This window comes from Pseudonaja textilis, chromosome 3 (assembly GCF_049901715.1).
Source record: "Pseudonaja textilis isolate UNSWEBS1 chromosome 3, rPseTex1.2, whole genome shotgun sequence".
In the NCBI taxonomy this organism is placed as follows: Eukaryota; Metazoa; Chordata; class Lepidosauria; order Squamata; family Elapidae; genus Pseudonaja; species Pseudonaja textilis.
The window spans coordinates 411292-426213 of NC_141992.1; the positions used below are offsets into that span (position 1 = coordinate 411292).

The 14922-nt window shown below is 60.2% G+C and overlaps 1 protein-coding gene across 1 annotated transcript in view; it reads right to left on the reverse strand.

Annotated features, from left to right (window-relative positions):
* Window positions 1-14922, reverse strand: part of SLC12A5 (solute carrier family 12 member 5) — a 69922-nt gene that overhangs the window by 54615 nt on the left and 385 nt on the right. The gene's annotated exons all lie outside the window — the stretch shown is intronic.

A 14922-nucleotide genomic window follows, 5' to 3' on the forward strand; every position in this document is an offset into this window, starting at 1 on the left:
CCGTGAGTTAGACAGCCCTGCTCTGGGCGATGAACATACCCCACACGCCTTCCTGAGGGGCCCTGGGTGCTCTCGGAGCCTGCCTGTTTTCTTGCAGACGTTCCACGACCCAAAGTAACGCTTGGGTAGCTTCCTTCCTTCCTTTTCCTCACAGCAACAACCCTGTGAGGTGGGTTGGGCTGACACCCAGCTGGTCTTCATGGCTATGGCAGGACTTGAACTCGTGGTCTTGCTTTGGCTAGCCCGGTGCCTTACTCATTAGACCAGGGGCTCTCTCCAAACGTGTGGACTTCAATCCCCAGAACCCCCCAGCTGGCATTCTGGAGTCCACCCTCTTCAGGTTGCCAAGACCCCTGCCTGCCCCTGAGCAAGCTGGCTGTCTTCCGTTCGTGTCCCTCGGATAAACTGGTGGAAAGCATTAGCCTACCAGAGAGTCAGGGCTCCCGGCAAAGGAGGCTCCAGATGGCTCCTTCAAAGGAGCTCCAGAAGAAAGCCGACAGGTACAGGTGGCCGAGCTGCTTACGAGGATTTTCCGCACTGCTTGAGAAGGGGGGAGGGTCCAGGTGGCTTTCTTAGGGCTCTCACCCAAAGACGTTTCCCCCACCGGAGCTGCTGATGTCTGAAAGGGAAACCAAGGCCCAGGCGGCTCCATCAGGCAGAAGGCTGCAGCATCTCCTGGGTGAGGACAGGCCACCTCGGCTTCCCCAGGTGACTTCCTGGTCATGAAGCCTTTCATGTGACGTGACAGCCGGTTGCATAACAAGAGGCGGGGGGAAATGGCAGTGCTTGGAAAGGGAGTATCTTTCCTTCCCTCCCCAAGCGCCCCACCTGGAAACACTCCATCTGGTTTGGGTCGCCACGATGTAAAAAAGAGGCTGAGACTCCGGAAAGAGGGCAGAGAAGAGCCGCAAAGAGGATTAGGAGGCTGGAGGCTAAAACAAAGGAAGAACCGTTGCTGGAATGTTGGGTATGTTTAGTTTAGCGAACGGGAGGATTTAGGGTGACCGCCTTCCAACCTCGGAGGGGCTGCCCCCAAGAAGAGCGAGACAAGCTAGTCTCCAGAGCCCCCGAGGGCAGGACAAGAAGCAATAAGGAGGGAAACTAACCAACGAGAGAAGCAACCTGGAACTAAGAAGGAATTTCCTGACAGTGAGGACAGTTAACCAGCGGAACTGCTTGCCACCGGAAGTTGCGGGTGATCCAACACTGGAGGTTTTCCAAGAAGAGACTGGACAGCCACTTATCCAGAATTGTGCAGGGTCTCCTGTTTGTGCAGGGGGTTGGACTAGAAGACCTCTAAGTCCCCCCCCCAACTCTGCGGTTCTGCCTTGTGGCTGTTTGGAAAGGCGGTAAATGCGCCCAGGTTGCCACTCCAGCAAACAAAGCCCACCAGGGCCCTCTGCAACCAGGAAGGGCAGGGGTGGGCGGGGTGGGCACGACAAGCCATCATGGAATAGGTCACGCAAGACCAAACCCTCCTGGCTCAAGGCAAGAAAAGCGATGCCCACGGAGGGGAAGAGCCGGGGAGGAGCAGAGCCCGGGTGCTTAACCCCCAACGTGGACTCAGGTTGCACGCAGGCAGAAGCATTCCAGCATTACGCCAGCCCAGGGGTTGGGTCTGCACGCTTTGAAACAAAAACAGGGGAGGGGGGGCAGGGCGGAAAAGCTGGACGGGAGCAGGGAGAAATTTTCCCAGAGGCTACTGTGCAGTGTGTGTGTGTGTGTGTGTGTGTGTGTGTGTGTGTGTGAATCAGCATTGCCCAGAGCAGCACAGGGACCCCTGCAGGGGAGCCACCGGCCCCAAAGGAAGAGGAAGGGCCCCACCAGCAGCCGGAGGCTTTTCTGGGCAGCTGGGCACATCCAGGCCGGTCCTGCTGAGGTGGTTGTGGCCCCCCAGTGGAGCAGGCTGAGGGCGCAGGGGCCCTGCCTCTCCTGTGCATGAGGCGGCTGGAGGGGCTGGAGGTTGGGGAGGGAAGGGGAGGAGCATCAGGCCCAGGCCAAGCAGCTGCTGGGGAGCCGGGGTGGGGGTGGGGGGTGGAGCACCTGGGACAAAGTGGGACTTCACGTGCCCCACCATTAAGGCTGCCTCAGTGGATGCCAGCCCCGGTGGGGCATGCGGAGTCCCACTCCAGGCCCAGGACGGCTCCAGGGTTTGGTTTGTGTGTGGCCGGTTATGCTTTGAATGTGTTTAGGTCCGCTGAAGCGATCCTATTCTTACGTGCTATTTCTTCTGTTTCTCGCCAGAAAATGAAACGGCAAAGCCCCAAAGTTTGGTGCAAGGGAATCTCCCGGAACAGGGGTCTCCAACCTTGGCGACTTTAAGACTTGTGGACTTGAAAGCTGGCTGAGGAATTCTGGGAGCGGAAGTCCACAAGTCTTAAAGTCGCCAAGGTTGGAGACCCAGGTGGACCTGTCAGCCGTCTGGGGATCTCGGGCACCGGAGAACTGGCGAGATGGCAGCACCGTATGTCACGTCTAGAGGCGATACCTTTTCACCCGGGCAGGGCTTCCCAAGCGGTCGAGGGTCTGCGTGGATGGCAGGCCAGCCGGAGTCCCATTCGTGAGGTGGGCAGCCGTACAAACGGAAGGATTGAGCGGAAAAGCAGCCGAGCGAATCGGGTGCCCAAAGATGCCAGAAGCAGGGAAGCGGGGGGAGGGGGCGGGGAGGGTCTCTGTGGGCCACCTGGAGCGAGGCTGTGGGGGTGGGGAGGATGGGCAAGGGGCAACCCCCAAAGGAGGGAGGGGGAGAGGAGGGGTCTGGGGACCCAGAGCAGCAATGGCCTCTCCGATCCATTTTAGTGTCTGACCTGCCCACGAGGGAGCTCCTCCCCAAGCAGGTAGACTACCCACTGATATGGAGGCTCTTCATGTCCAACGGGGTGGCCGACCAGGCAAATTGCATGGAAGGCATGGAGGAGCCATGGGGTGGGGGAGGAGCCACAGATGCTGAAGCCCATCATCCACTGCCAGGGACCCCTTGGAAACCCTCAAGCTGAATGGTTGAAACAGATGAAGACCCCTCCCACCAAGAGATGGGCAGGGGTCAAGAACCAATCAGAGTCTGGGGTCAGCCATGGCCATCTCTGTGGGTGGCCTCATCCCCCCCCCCAATCAGTCCTGCTCAGGTCACGGAGGGGGGCATCTACCCTGTCAGCCTTGGGGGCTTCCTGTCCCCCAAAGCCCCTTCTCAGGTCCCCTGGGAGCAAGCAGCCACCTGAATGGATGGCTAGAAGGGATGACGGAATCCCCTTGCAGCTCTCTCACAGAGTCCCAGGGCTGGAAGGGACCTTGGAGGTTTTCTAGTCCAGCCCCCGCCCCCCCTGGCAGCCCTGTCTTTTCTTGAAAACCTCCTCTGCTCCATTCGGGGAGCAGCTTTGCGTCCCCTGAGTCCCTAATGGTTTGTTCAGGAAGCTGTGGCTAAATCAAGCCAGTCCCCCACCCCAGAATTCCTTGGCCTCTTTCATGGAGGGGTGTGTGCGTGAACGATGCCCCCTTGCCCCGCCCGAGCCTTTCCTGGGTCTCCCAGCCCCGCCCACAGCTGGGTGAAGCTGCTCTGCTTCTCAGCTGGACCTGGGCGGATGGGATAGGAGGGCCCACCTGCCCTGGATCCCATCGGCCTCCTCTGCCTCCTCCAGGCCAGGGATTGCATGGGGGGGGGCGGGGGGGGGGCAACTGGCCCCAAAGGCCCTCCCTTCAGAAAGCTCCCCCATTGAGAGCAAGGCAGCTCCTGAGCGCCTCTCGGCTGCCCGGCCAGCCCGGCCAGGTAGGCCAGCCCAGGAGAAAGGCTTGGAGTCCTGTTCCACAAGGGACTTTCTCTTGTGCAGGAAGCCCAGCAACAGACTTTCTCCTTTCCCTGCTGCGGTGGGCGAGGGTCCTTCCCACCCGGCTCAGCCCCTTCCACGCAAAAGGCTCTGTGTGCGCGCGCAGTGCACGCCTGGGCGGTTGTGGATCTCCCTGCGCGGCGGGGGAACCGGGCCAGTCCTGCATGCCGGAGGGAGCCCTCCGCGGAGGAAGCGAAGTGGCCGGGGACGAGGAAGAGGAAGCGGCTCCCGGGGAGGGAAGGGGCGCCGCAGCGGGACTTCCGAGCAGCTGCTCCTCCCAAACGCCCGCCAAACGCCCAGCTCGGCCCAAAGCCGCCGCGGAGGCCACGCATCGCCGGGACCGGGCCACCCCCGGCAGAGCAAGCGTCCCACCAGCCCGGCGGCCGGAGAGGGGAGACCCGCGGGGGCGGGGGGGGCTGGCGGCCCACGAACGGCTGCCCCACGGAGACGCCCCCGCCTCTCCCGGCAAGCCGGGCGGAGGGAGGCGAACCGCTTGTCGCCATGGAAACCGCGGGCCCCCGCTTGCACTCGCAGGTTGCTATGACGACGACGGCCGGCCGCGCGCCGCGGCGTTGTCATGGTGGCCCGGCTTCCTCCCGGCCGCCGCCGCCGCCGCCCCCTCCCCTCCCCTCCGCCGGTGCCTGCGGGATGGAGAAGGGGCCGGTTCGCCGAGGCGGCCCGGGACGCTTCGCCGTTTCTGTGGGCTTCGGCCGCCTGGGGAGGCAACTGACCCGGTCCGGGTCCGGCCCCGGCATCCAGGCAGGCGGGCAGCACCCAGTGGCGCCTCTTCGGCCGGAAGGCAGGAGAGAGCCCAGCATTGTGGCATCGGGGCCTCCCTCTCTGCCAGGACGGCCCCCTCCCCATCAAGGGCCAAAAGAGGGGGAGCCTCGCAGGGGCTCGCAGCTGCTTCCTTTCTGGACGCCCTTCAAGGGAGGCCCCATAGGGAGTCTATTATAGCAGTCAATCCACCACAGCTTTCCTGTCCAAGAATCAGCCCCCCCGGAAAAGACCCTCCTAGCCGGCCCTCCCCCTCTTGTTCCAGCAGCTCTGCCAGTCCAGGACGGACGGACGGACGGACACACAGAGCGCTCCCCAAGGGCCGCCACTCGCTCTTGACAGGTTGACTCCCCTTTGGACCCTGAGAGCTCCGGTCACCCAGTCAAGAGTGAGACGGGCAGCTACACAACCTGCCCCACAAGGACAGTCAGGAAATACCAACTCATGATCCACACCTACGACAAGCTCAGCCCCCCTTCAGGCTCCCTAGGCACTGCTGAGTAGCCCCCGCTAGCAGCGTGTGGCCCGGCTTCCGCTGAGGAGAGGCCTCCAGCGGCCCTCGCCCGCCCACGGCTGCACCAGAAAGAGATGCGCTCGATGGCTTCGCCCAGGAGAGTGTGCAACCTAGCGTGGCCTGTGAAGCAAGCCAATTGTGACTGAAACAACCGTGGCTTAATGCTGGCGGGGTTCCCATCCTAGGCAGGACCAAGCAGTTTCACGCTAACAGGTTAGACTAAACTTTGGGGCTTTGGTTTTTCACCTCTTCAGGAAGGCCGAGGGTGCGTGCGTGTGTGTGTGTGTGTGTGTGTGTGTGTGTGTGTGTGAAGAAACAGGCTGGAGCCACTGCAGGGAGTCCTTGATTTACAAGTATTCATTTCATGACTGCTCGGGGTTACAGTGGCACCGAATAAAGTGAATTACCACTGGTGGACTCACAACTCACAGCCGTTGTGGCTGCAGCGGCAGCTCCGGCCTCATGAAATCCTGGCATGCTTTTACAACGCGATCACCACTTGCAACCTTCCCAACGGGCTTCTGACAAGCGGGGGAGGGAAATCGGATTGGCTCAACGGCCACACGACCCACTGAAGAGCTGCATCCGTGGCATAAAACGGTCCTAAAATTGGGTGCAACTCACTTAGCAACTGCCTTGCTTAACAGCAGCCATTCTGGCCTCAGCTGTGGTCGTAAGTCAAGGACCACCTGCACTAATTCCTGCTTGGGGCTTCCATCCACGTCTTCAGATGAACCGTTGGCTCCCTGATGGCCTCTGGGGGTGGGGGGGAAGGGAGGGGGCCCGTTTTTGACAGGGGAGATAAATGCATTTTTATTTCTCAAGCCCGCTTGTGGTTCTGAGCAAGGGGACTGGGACTCCAAGGGGCCCCCAGAACAATTCCCTGCAGGGGAGTCAATGCAGAGGTCGCACATCCTCCCATCCCCCGCACGCCCTCCTGGCTGCCACTCATGACCAAGCAGAGCGGCCCCTGGCAGAGGAAGCGGGGAGGGGCTGGCATGGCAGGAAGGCTGGGGGGAAATGGCAGAGCTCCCCGGCCAGCCTTGGATCGGCGTGTGCAGAAGACGCAAGGAAGGCAGCTCTGCCCACGGAGGGCTGGTCGGTCCTCAGGTTGGGCAAGCGACTGTCGGGTGGGAGAGAGCAAGCCAGGCTCCAGCCAGAACCCCCGTCCGGGCTCTTCTACACGGGACAACCGGGGAATGAAGCGCAGCCCCCTCACGCTTCCAGCCAGTGGTGCCAGTCTCTGCCCACATGCCCTCAGTCAGGAAAGGGCCATCAGTTCCAGGGGAAGTGCAAAACGCGGTCACTACCGCAGGTTACCAGCAGAGGGAGCCCCATGGCTGCCATTCCTCACCTGCAGGGAAAGTCCGTCTCTCTGAGGCCAGGGGGGCTCCGTCAGGGCCACATGGGGCCTCCCCCATCCTCCGTCTCGTGCCCCTTTCCCCATAAGCCAGCCTAGCCAGGGAAACGAGCAATGGAAGCCCAAAGGCAGCGGGAGCCGGCAGTGGAGTCAGATGTGGGCGCTTGATGCCCTGGGCATCGGAGATGGAGAGCCTCGGTCATTCGGTGGCTTCTGACCAGCACCTATCCATGTTTTGGGGGGTGGGAATGCAGAGTGGGACCCAGGTGACTTTCTCCGTAGAGCCACCTGACAGCCACCTGTCAGAAATGGTACAGGGTCTTCTGCTTGAGCCGGGGGTTGCACTAGATGACCTACAAGGTACCTTTCAACTTTGTGCTTCTCTTCCCTTCTCTCTCACTAGGGCGATTGGAGCAGCGCGCACACTTTGTGACCAAAGAAACAAAGGCCCGTGTGAAAGCAACGCACCCAGCGCCTGCTTCAATGTATTTTTTTTAGCCCGCTTAGCTAAGGTGGCCTAGGTGCCACTGCTCCCTCCCACGTTCCCACACAAACCCCGCATGGCCGGTCCCTGGCCCCAGGTCGCCCAGGGAGTGAGCGGGGGACTTCGGCCTCAGCTCCCCTGGTTTCTGCCCGGCACTTCAATCGCTGCACCAGATTGGCAGCCGCGTTGCTGCTCAGCCCGTGGCTGCTTTGTGATAGATGCGGCTGCCAAGGTCCAGAGCTCCAGAGGAGGAGGGGGCTCTCTGGGTGGCTCAGGCTGGGCCTGCGGAGCCCTTGGCGCTCTAGGGAGCTTCATCGGGGCAGCCGTGAAGAAGCCGCCCGGCCAGGCGAAGCAGCTGCCCAAGAACCACCCAGCGCAGAGAGCCCCAAGGACCCGGCAGCCTCCAGACTTCGGTGATTTCTCCTCCCTTGGCTTGTCTGGAAAAGAAGCTACTGGGAAATTAATTAGACACGAAATCTTCGGGGAAAGTCCGATTTTAAAATGCACCAGATTTTTAAGAGATGTTTTGAAAAGAACTTGTTTTTCCTTTCTGCAAAGAAACCAAATTTTGTTCCTGTCAGTTCAATGCGAACCATCCCTTTAAAAAGGTCAGTTTGATTACATAATATACTAATTCTCGTTAGTCCCTCCCTGGATTGCATGACAAGCATTTGCCTTTCTCTAAATGGGAAGATTCAGACTGGCCTCTAAACTGTATCATTCATCCCTGGGTGAGTTAAACAATAAAAACAACAAAGAAATAAGCAGGTACCATTTTAAAAATTGCCCACATACATATTCTCAAGTTAAGAATGAGGGCGTCGGCCAAGCACCCGGGTGCTCCTCGACTCAAAACCAACACTGGGGCCAGAACACCCGTTGCTAAGCAGGGTGGTCAGTAAGTGAATCTTAATTTTGTGACCTATTTTGCCATGGTCATTAAGCAAATCACCATGGTCTTTAAGTGAGCCCTGGTCCCCCCATTGACCTGTCAGAAGCTGACCGGGAAGGTCACAAGCGTGGCAAATACTTGGCCAGCGGCCAAACACCCAAGTTTTGATCCCGTGACCCGGGAGATGCGGCAGCCACCGTAACTGTGAAGACTGCTGGCGAGTCACTGTCTCAGCACTGTCGTAATTCCAAATGGTTCTTAAATGAGTGGACGTAAGGCGAGGACCACCTGCACCCACCTGTGGGAAGACTACAGGAATTGGGCATGTCTAGCCTAACGAAGAGGAGGACGGAGGGGACGGGACAGCAGCCTCCAATATCCGAGGGTTGCCCCAAAGGTTGGGGGTGGGGGGGGTTGCCCCAAAGGGTGGGGGTGGGGTTGCCCCAAAGGGTGGGGGTGGGGTTGCCCCAAAGGGTGGGGGTGGGGGGGGTCGACCTGTTCTCCAGCGGATGGGAACCCACTGAAGAGAGACGCAACCTGGAACTAAGGAGGGATTTCCTGAGAGTGAGGACAGTGTAACCGTGGGAACAGCCTGCCACCAGAAGTCGGGCGTGCTCCATCAACACTGGAACTTTTAAAGAAGAGATTGGATAAATGGCACAGACTCCCCTCCCTGAGCAGGTGGCTGGACTAGAAGACCTCCGAAGTCCCTCCCAGCCTGTTGTGCTTATGATACGTCGGAGCAGAAATGAATCGGCTGGGATCGTGTGCCTGGCGTGAAAGGAATTCCTGTAAAGGGAAGGCCTGAGGAATTCTGGGAGTCCAAGTTCAGGGGCCACCCAAGGGCCCTGGCTCCCCTCCCCGGGGGCAGCACAAAGCCCAGTCGCCCCCTTTGGAAGGCGAGGCAGGGGGGAAGAGGCGGCTGGGCAGCCAGGCGGAGCAGAGGCCGAAGGGGGCCCAGGGCCGAGGGGCTCCCATGCCTGGACCAGCCCACCCCCCAGAGTCAGGGCAGCCGGGGCTGGCCGGAGCCAGGCGAGCAGGGATGGAAGGGGGCTGAGGAGCCCTTCCCCACCGGCTGAGGCCTCCCAGGAGCCAGGCCTGGTCCTGCCTGCTCCGGCAGAGCCTCCTGGGCTGTCCTGGGCTCACGACCACCACGGAGCCCAAAGCTTTGGTTGCTAAAGAAGAGGTTCGTTAAGTCAACTTTGCCCCATTTTACGACTTTTCTTGCCACCGTTGTTAAGTGAATCATGGCAGTTAAGTTAGTCACATGGTCGTTAAGTGAATCTGGCTCCCCCATGGACTTTGCTTGTCAGAGGGAGGCAAAAGGGGATCAAGTGACCCCCCCGGGATGCTGCGATGGTCATAAATACGAGTCGGTTGCCAAATGTCTGAATTCTGACCATGTGACCACAGGAGGCTGCCATTAGGCCTGGGAATCGGGGCGCCTCCTCCGCTTGGGATCAAGGCTTCCAGAAACACCTGGGAAATGGAGGGTCAATCACCCAGCACACACCCTCCCGGGCTGAGCTCCACGGAACGAGGGGGAGGTTGTGTCCAGGCTCCCCGCAGAATCCGATTGTCTGAATTGCTCCGTTTGGGAACGGGACAGCCGAGGGACACTGCAAAAACAGGGGGAAGAAAGAACACCCGGCGCGGATGGAATCCCAATTGGTTGCAGGGGAGCAGTGGCGAGAGCGCAGTACTGCAGGCTGCTTCTGCCGACTGCCGGCAGCTTGCAACTTGGCAGATCGAATCCCACCAGGCTCCAGGTTGACTCAGCCTTCTGTCCTTCCGAGGTGGGTAAAACGAGGACCCAGATTGTTGGGGTCCAGAGGCTCACTCTCCACACCGCTTAGAGAGGGCAATGAAGCACCGTGAAGCGGGAGATAAGTCTAAGGACTCTGGCTATAGGCTGAACCGGTTGTTGCCAACAAATGCAGAAGTTATAAAATATGCCCCCCCTCCCCCCCAGGACTTAGGGGTGCGGAGGGGAGCTGGAACTGTGCAATACACACCACCAATCAACCGGACTTCCCCAAATGGATCCCACCAGACCAGACCAGCATCAGGCCACCTGACCACTCTGGGCCAGCTGCAATTTCTGAACCATCTTCAAGGGCTGCCCTGTGCAAAGCACGTTGCAGCCGTCTAGTTGTGGCCATGGGCTGCAGAGCTATTCCTTCAGAGGAGGGGGTCCCCATCAAGAGCAAGACCCTCCCTCAAATGCAGCCCCTGCAACCCTCTGATACGGAGGCAGCTTCTGCGGATGGTCCCCCGTCTGACTCTTACATGCCAAAGACCCTTGGAGGCCCCAGAGGTCTTCCGTCCCTGGTCTTGGGGCCCCCAGAATCCGCCAGAAGTGCCCCAACATCCTTTTCTGACTGGGCCCTGAGGGACAGAGCAGCTCCTCCCAACCTCTGAACGCCTTAAGATGATGGAATCCAAAGTTGCTCAGTGATTCAGAATTAATTTCTTGCCTGGTGCAATAAAACCAGCTGGGATAGTTTGGGATGCTGTGGGATAGACGGCATCACCTCCAGATGGACTCGCAACTGGCTGGCAAACCGTACTCAACGCGTCGTCCTTAATGGGTCTACGTCTACGTGGAGGGAAGTGAGCAGTGGGGTGCCACAAGGTTCCCTCTTAGGCCCAGAACTCTTCAGTACCTTCACTAACAACTTAGAGGGAATAGAACTCGTCAAATTTGCAGATGACACTCAGCTGGCGGGAATAGTCAACACCCCAGAAGACAAGCGCAGGATCCAAAAATATCTTGACAGACTTGAATAACGGGCCCTATCCAACAAAATGCGGAGAAAAGGAAGGTTTCACAGCTAGGCAGGAAAAGCCAAAGGTATCAGATTAGGCGAAACCTGGCTCAAAGACCAGGGACTGTGAGGGGGACCTTGGAGTCCTAGTGGGCGATCCCTTAAACCTGAGCCAGCCGTGTGTGGGAGCAGCCAGAAAAGCTAATGTCAGTCTTGGTTGTATAAACGGAGGCCCTCATAAACCACGTTGCAAGAGGATCTGAGAGCCAATAGCTTGCAGTGCCAGCGCAAGGTGTTCATGGCGGTGTAATATAGTGTAATGTGGCATACATATAGCTAATATGGGAATGTGTGTTAATTATTACTTATTTGGGTTTAGGGATTTCTGTTTCTTTGTATTTTGTGTTTCAGGGAGCTGCACCGAGAGAGGCTCTTTCCATTTCCTTGTACGCATGTTGTGCATTGACAATAAAGGTTTCATTTGATTTGATTTGATTTGATTTGATTTGAGAAGCTGCCTCTAGATCTCTGGATCTGAACAGCCAAGAGTGACCCAAACAAAGCCAGGAAATACACCATTTCTCCAGAGAACAAGCTACGATAGCCATTCAGACAGCAACCCAAATACAGCCCTGCCCAAACTCACAGGCCCGGCGCAAACCCTGCCTGCCAAGACCTGGGTGTCGAGTCTCAAAGGAGCTCAGCTATGCCAGGGGGCTGGAGTGGCCGGGCATAGCAGGATCCGCTGGCCCGGAAGCTCCTGTGGACACCTACTCGGGCAGGCGGGCTTCCTCTCCCTGCCCTGGGCCTGCACGCCAGTCCATCCGCTGCCAGCCTTTCGATGCTGCCGGGGTCAACAGAGGGATGGCACTGGACTGAGGGGAGGGGGCTTCCTCCCAGATCCCCTTAGGATAACACACAGCCTAAAATAAAGCCTTCCAGCTCTCCAGATGAGCCCCCCTCCCCATGCTATCTGCCCCCGCAGGCGCTCAGGGTCCCGGCTGCGTTGGTTTTCCACCACACCTATCAATGTGCCTGCCTGCCTGCCGGCTGCAGCCTGCCTTGACACTTGGGGGTCTTCCAACAATCTCCCCTTCTCAGGCATGCATGAAAGGGGGGGGGTACTTGCCTTCACACTCCCCAGAGAAACACCCCCACAAGGGGATCCCTTGGTCCTCTTCCTCAGGGGGTGTCTCTGTCTGCAGCCACCCCCCAGTGCTTGGTTCCCTCCGGGCAGGGAGGCCAGAGTGGCCAGTCACGGGCAGCACCCTGTCCGGTGCCTTTGGGAGGAGCGGGGGGCGAGCGGCCGGCTTCCCTGGGCGCAGGGCCCTGCGAAATCAGGAGCTGCCTCTCAAGGCTCCCGCCTCCCACCTCTGCCCGGCCACTTTGCCATTTGATGCCACCGGCTGAGGCTGAGCCGCCTCGTGGGCGGAAGCATCAGGGGCTGTGCGGCTTAAATGTCAGCCAGGTGTCAGGCTGTCTGGAGCCGGCCAAGGGCTCCTCTGCAACCGCTGCAGGGTGGGAAGCAGCCCGTCCTCCGGGCCCTCCCCACCTGCCCTGGGGGTCCCCTTGCAGCCCCGAAAAGGGGATTGGACCGAAGGAAACGCCCAGGGAGAGCTTGGAGTTTGCACCCCGGAGGGCTGGGAAGCCGGATTTCTCTGGCAAAGCAGCCCCCCCGCACCCCCCACCTGGCCGCCAGGTTTGACCCTCACCCAGAAGGGCTTCAGCCTCCTACAAGGGGAGGCGGCTCAAGCAGTTCCCCCAGTCCAGAAGCCCCTCTAAGCTCTCCAGCCTCCCCCCCCACCCCCGCACAGGGCCTAGAGCAGGGCTCTCCAACCTCCGACCCCTTTAAGACCCATGGACTCCAACTCCCAGAATCCCCAGGCAGCCCGGCTGCAGCCTGAGAGTTGGAGTCCACAGGCCTCAAGGCAGGGCAGCCCCTGGCCGAGACCTTCCAGCCCACCCAGCCACGGAAGCCCACCAGCCCCCCTCCCAGCAGCTGACCCGAAGGGAAGTCCCAGGCTCTGGGCGTGGCAGCCCTGAAGAGACGCTCAGCCGAAGCCCCCGGGGTCACCTCAGGCTGCCCCGGCTGGGATCTCCTCCGGAGGCCCTGGGGTTGAGGGAGCGCAGAAGCCTCGTCCCCGGGCTCTGCCCCCCTCGACCCCCCCAGGAAGTCCTCAACTTACGACCCACAACTGAGCCCAACCTTTCTGTTGCTGAGAGAGACAGTTACTAAGGGAGCTTTGTGCCCCATTTTACGACCTTTCTTGCCACTGTTGTTAAGTGAATCACTGCACCTGTTAAGTGAATAGCCCTTGTGAAGTGAACCCGGCCTGGCTCCTCAGGAGGTTGCAAAAGGGGATCACCTGCCCCCCTCCGGGACACTGTGACCGTCATAAATATGAGTCGGTTTCCAGGCACGTGACATTTGATCCCATGGCCATAGGGATGCTGCAACGGTCATAAGTGTGAAAAACGGCCATAAGTCCCTTTTTTTCAGCTGTTGGGACTTTGAATGGCCACTAAACGAGCTGCTGTGAGTCAAGGACCCCCTGTAAAGGCAGGAGTAAGGCAGAGCAGGGAAGGAAGGAGAACAAGGAGAAACGGGGGCGGGGGGGAAGGAAGGGGGCCTCCCCCCCTCCAGTCTCCTACAGGGCTCCCACCCAGGACCGGAAGATCATCGGGGGGGGGGAGAGCCAGTTTCCTGCCCTCTTCTCCCTTCCGTGGCCCCTTGCTAGACAACCTATCAGGCAGGTCCCCTTGGGGGACCCTTCTCCCCTAGGCTGGGGGGCCACTCCAGGCCCCGAACCCCCAGTGGCTTTCCCTACAGCCTTCCATTACCCCCCAATGTGGATAAGCAGTGCACAGTACTCCTGGCACGGTGACACCCCCGGGAGGAAGGGAGGCGCAGTGGCCAGCATGGCTCTTTCCCTCCCACAGCAGCCGCCGCCTCTGGCCAGCGTCCCCCACCCTCCTGGCCCCAGGTCCCCCTTCTTCTGCCTCTGCTGACACCGCCCCCTGCCCCCAAACGCCCCCTGCCCCGCTGCTGTCCCCCTGCCCTCCCTTGGCCGAGAGGATCCTTTGAAGGTTTGCACGGAGGGCCTCCCCTCCTCCTCCTCCTCCAGTGAGGAAGCAGCTTCTCTATTGCTTGGCGCCCTCAGTGGATTTCTCCGCCTGACTGATCGCTACTACAAGGTCCCACAGACTCCACCCAAGGGGAATCCTCCACACATCCTCCCTGGAGGAAAGAGCTGCTGTGTGTGTGTGTGTGTGTGTGTGTGTGTGCGCGTCCCCACCCCACCCCATGGCTCCAGGGCCTGGACTTTCAAAGGCCAAGCCAGCTGCCTTTTCCCTCCCCCCCCCCCCCCAGCCAGCCAGCGAAGGACCCACAAAAGGGCTGTGGCTTAGAAGCCACAACTGATGGGCCTGGCATGGTGGGGTCCATGGGGTGGGAGTGGGGGGGTCCTTCTTGCACCCTCAAGCGCACTCGCTGCCCCCAGGAGCAGTTTCCTGGCCTGAAGAGAGGGGTCCCCTTCAGAGAGGGTTAGACCTCAAGGGAATCGCAGCTTCTTTGACCTCAGGGCATCAAGTCAACTGGGGCTGCATTCATTCACACACACACACACACACACACACACACACACACACACCCCATAAAGCTATGAAGTTGGATGGCCATGTTGGCTTGCTCAACAAATCAGGGCTTAAGGGGGGCCTCTTCCCTCCTCCCTGGACAATCCTCCTTCACCCTCACACACCACCCGGACAGGACCGGCACCTCCTCCTCTTCCTCCATGCCAACTGCCCACCAACTGGTCACCTGGCGGCCTCCCCCACTTTGCTCCAACCGTCTGGGAAATGGGCGCAGCACCAGGAGAAAAAGCCTCCAAACCAGCCAAGGGGCTCTCAGTGGGCCCGGGGCTCCCGAGGCGCCCAGCACCGCAACGAAGTAGAGGCCCGCCGGCTCGCCCCCCACTCCCCTCGCCCGATGCCCCCCCGCCGGCCTCTTGCCCTTTCCGAGGAGAGGAAGCCCGAGGCGGGAGGGGCTGAATCGGCTGCCCGGCCGGGTTTCTGTCCCGGGCGACCGCCGCCCCGGGACCCGCGCAGGGGCTCGAGACGGACTGGCCGAAAGGAGCGCGGACAATCTCGGGGCGGGGGGCGTGTTTCCCGCCGCGGCCCAGCGACGCCCTCCGGCCCAGGAGGGTCTCCAGCGGAAGGAGGCGAGGCGGCCGAAGCGCCCCCGGCCCAGCCCAGGGTGGTCGCGGCAATCGAGCCCGCCGAGGCGACCCCAGCCCGGCCCCGCCGC